A 4,888-nucleotide genomic window follows, 5' to 3' on the forward strand; every position below is an offset into this window, starting at 1 on the left:
CTTCTGAGGCGTGGCTGGTGAGTTTGAACCGCCAGCCTTCTGGTTAGCAGTCAAGTGCCTTAGGCACTACGCTACCAGAGCTCCCTTGATACTACATAGCAAATGTAAAAAAATACTGGGCATAATAATATTTGTCTATCATGCAAGTTTCAGTGAGTGAGTTTCATTGTCTATTGCATGTTGCATGAGACACAGTGCTTGATATTACTGTATATATGCTAATAAAGTATTAGGAACATTAAGAGGATGAAAAATTCAGTATTTATTTATTGTGCAAAATATGTTTCTGTTTTGCAAGGTGAGTGTTTCTAAATTTGTCTTCCTACAAAACAACAAAGGGCATTTATCAGAACATTTACATTTTATCAAAAACTTATGTATCTCCATGTAAATACATTGAAGAATTCTTTGAGGACATAAATGAATATTTGGATAATAAAAATTATATGAATGTTTTTTATTATCCATTTTCCCTTAGACTGACTTTCTTTTAATACATTGATTGATATTGTTGTGACTCGCAAAACAAATTTGCTGGTTACAGGCCCCATCAATTATGTCCATATCGCTGAATATGGCAGCTGAACAATACCACACAGAAATAAAATTACATTTCTTTAATTTTGTACATGATAACAATTATACTTTCTTTTTCATTTTAGGCTGATCTGGTAGAACCTCACATTCAGTCCTATCTCTTGACCACATTATATGCCAGCGGCACTATAATCACATGACTCCTGACTCAAAGCGAACCAAAATGCATCTTCTGATTGAGCGTACCCTTGTATTGGGATCATTAAATATCAGCAGCCATAGTGAAGACACAGCATCAAAGGACAGAAAGTGAGTGCACAAGTTTTAAGTATTGTTTCAAGACAAAAAACACTCCTGGAGATCTGTGAAGGGCCTGCCAGCAAACATCATGCAACAAATGTACAGAATTATTTCTTCCTGCCTTGTAAGTGCTCTCTCTTTTGACTGTTTCAGAACAAAATTGCTTCTTCCAAACAATGTCGTTTTACCTCACTAATTTTCAAATATAAATGTTTGGGTCAATGTCCACATTTGAATGTAAATATTATTTAATAAATTTCACTTGTTTTATAAATTTTATTTATTCAAATTTATTTGCCACAGTAGAATCAAATTTAAAAAGTGACATAATTTTGTATCCAGGTCAAATGAAACGGTAGCAACTAAGTGGAGCACAAAACAAATGAAAGCTCACAGAAGATAAAAGGGAAAGACTCTGTGAATCCCTAAAGACAATTCCCAAACTCACTTTCTTTTTAAAACATAATGTATCAGAAGAGACTTCTTCCACCGAATGTTCAGGTTTAATGGGTGAAAATCGTACTAGCAGTGCTAGTGCTGAAATTACTAACAGCAATACAAATATAACAGAATTAGTTCCAAATTCTATATCCATTCCTTACTCTAGCACTTAATAATGGTGTAGAAAGTAAAGCTATTTAGAATCTGAAATTGTTGCATCTGCAGAGCCCATAAATAACAGAGATACAGATCTTGCTTTGTGGAATAATTTTTCTTCTAATAATGTCAATTATTGGATCAAAAGAGGGCCAAGTGATTGTCATTGTCACTGTGGACCATTTAAAAATTCATGTTGAAAACTTCTGGATGGTAAACAAACAAGGTTCTGTAGCCAGAATATATTTCTATGGTGCAAAGCTAATGGTGAAAAGTATAATAGGGAGTGGCTACAGTTCTAAATCATTTAATCTCAATTTGCTATGGATGGATTTAATGATTGATGCAACTAGAATATAATTGATAATTATGAAAACAGTTCAATTCAGAGATTGTTTGTTGTCACATTTAAGCCAAAGACATGGAGAATTCTATCAAACGTTCAGAGAAGAGGTGACACCTATCCTACTCAAGCTGTTCCAGAACATAGAAAATGAGAAAATACTCCTAAGTTCATTCTATGAGGCAAGTATAACCCCAATACCAAAACCAGGTAAAGACATCACTAAAGACCAATATCCCTCATGAATATAGATGCAAAAATCTTCAACAAAATCCTTGCCAATAGAATCCAACACTATATATTAAAAAAAAAGTGGGATTCATATGAGGTATGCAAGGATGATTCAAGATAACAAAATCAATATAATCCACCACATATATAAAACAAAGGAAAAGAACCACATAATCATATCAACTGATGCAGAAAAGGCATTTGATAAAATTGAGCGCCCATTCCTGATAAAAACTCTCAGCAAAATAGGAATAGAAGGGAAATTCCTCAACATAATAAAAGGCATATATGCAAAACCAACAACCAAGATTATTCTCAATTGAGAGAGACTTAAAGCATTCCCCTTGTGAGTGGTAACCAGGTAAGGATGCCCTTTATACTCACTTCTATTCACCATTGTATTGGAAGTCCAAGCCAGGGCAATAAGGCAAGAAAGCGAAATAAAACACATCCACATTGGTAAGGAAGAAGTCAAACTATCCCTATTTGCAGATGACATGATCCCATACGTAGAAAACCCGTAAGACTCAGCAAGAAAACTACTAGAACTAATTGGAAGGTTCAGCAAAGTGGTAGGATACAAGATCAACATACAAAAATCAGTTGGATTCTTCTACACCAGCAAAGAGATCTCTGAAAAGGAAAGTAATACCATTTACAATAGTCACCAGGAATATAAAATATTAGGAATAAATCTTACCAGGGACACAAAAGACCTATACAAAATAAATAAATAAATTAAAATTACAAAACACTACTACAAGAAACCATAAGAGACCTACAGAAATGGAAGAATATCCTATGTTCATGGATAAGAAGACTGAACATTTGAAAATGTCAGTACTACCCAAAGCAATCTATAGATTCAATGCAATCCCAATTCAAATTACATCAAAATTCTTTAAGTACATGGAAAAATGAATCACTAATTTTATATGGAAAGGAAAGATAGCACAGATAAGCAAAGCACTACTGAAGAAGAAAGAGTAGGAGGTCTCATGCTCCTTATCTCAAAATCTGCTCTACAGCCACAGTAGTCAACACAGCCTGGTATTGGTACAGCAACAGACACATAGACCAATGAAATAGAATTGAGAACCCAGAAATAGATCCATCAACCTATGAGCAGCTGATCTTTTGACAAAGGGCTGAAATCCATTAAATGGGGAAGAGAATGTTTGTTTAATAAATGGTGCTGGCAAAACTGGATATCCATTTGCAGAAAAAATGAAACAAAATCTGTATTTCACACCATACACAAAAACTAGCTTCAGAAGGGTCAAAGACTTAAATGTGAAACCTAAAACTATGAAGTTCATCAAAGAAAAAAATAGGGGCAAATTGGGAGCTCTGGTAGCATAGTGCCTAAAGCACTTGACTGCTAACCAGAAGGCTGGTGGTTCAAACCCACCAGCCACTCCTCAGAAGGAAGATGGAGCAATCTACTTCCATAGTGATACCACCTCGGAAACCCAAGGAGGGATCACTATGAGTCGGGTCCAACTCAACAGCACATAACAACAACAAATATATGGCATCAATAGACTATCAAGCATAATCCAGGATACACAAACAGCTGAAGAGAGACCAGATGACTGGGACCTTCTAAAAATTTAGTTCTCATGTGCATCAAAAGACTTCTCCAAAAGAGTCAAAAGAGAACATATTGATTGGGAAAAAATATTTGGCTATGACATATCTGACAAAGGACTTATCTCTAGAATTTATAGAAAACGTCAGCAACACCTCAACATCAAAATGACAAACAATCCAATTCAGAAGTAGGGAAAGGCTATGAACAGACACTTTGCCAAAGAAGATATTCAGGCAGCCGACAAACACATGGAGAAATGTTCATGATCACTGGCCCTTAGAGAGATGCAAATCACAATGACAATAAGAAATCATCTCACTCCATCAGTGATAGCAAAGTTCAACAAGGCAGAAAATAACAAATGCTAGTGAGGGTGTGGAGAGTTTGGGACTCTCATACACTGCTGGTGAGACTGTAAAATGAAACAACCACTGTGGAAATTGGTATGGTGATTCCTTCAAAAGTTGGAGATAGAAACAGCATTCGATTCAGCAATCTCATTGCTAGGAATATATCCTAAAGATGTGCAATCCAGGACCTGAATAGACACATGCACACTCATGTTCATTGAAGCAATATTCCCAATAACAAAGAGATGGAAACAATCTAAGAGCCCATGAACCAAAAAAATGGATAATCAAACTATGGTATATACACACAATGGAATGCTATGTAATATTAATAGTGAAGAACCAGCAAATCACCTCATAATGTGAATAAACTTGGAGGACATTATGCTGACTGAAATAAGTCAGTCACAGAAGGACAAATACTGTATGAGTCCATTATTGTAATAAGTTAAGGAAGGATTTACATAGGGAAGGAAATTTTCTTTGTTGGTTACCAGGGATGGGAGAGGAGGGGAAGAGATGGAAAAATAGATGGATAATTAATAGATAGCTTTGATAGGAGTGAAGGGATTTTTTCTTAAATAATAATAATATAAAAATAAAGAAATAAGATTAGCCATTAGTGGACAGTTTTTGAAGCTAGGTTCTGGGCACATGGGGGTTCATTGTACTAGTCTTTGTTTCTGTTTGAAATACTTTATAATCATTTTTTAAATTAAAATAGACATTGTTTTGGTTTAACACATGCACTGGAAACACAAATTAATGAAGCACATCACTATTGGAAAGCCATTTTGTATCGCACTGTTGCTGCCATTATAATAATCACAGAGCATGGACTGTTTTTTCAAGGAAGAAATGAAGTGTTTGGGTCCCCACAAACTGGAAATCTGAGGGGTTTACTTGAACCTGTTGCTTAATTTGATCCAGTTTCAG

Source organism: Orycteropus afer, unplaced genomic scaffold (genome assembly GCF_000298275.1).
Source record: "Orycteropus afer afer isolate SDZICR_OR568_19922 unplaced genomic scaffold, OryAfe1.0 scaffold00519, whole genome shotgun sequence".
NCBI classification, from domain to species: domain Eukaryota; kingdom Metazoa; phylum Chordata; class Mammalia; order Tubulidentata; family Orycteropodidae; genus Orycteropus; species Orycteropus afer.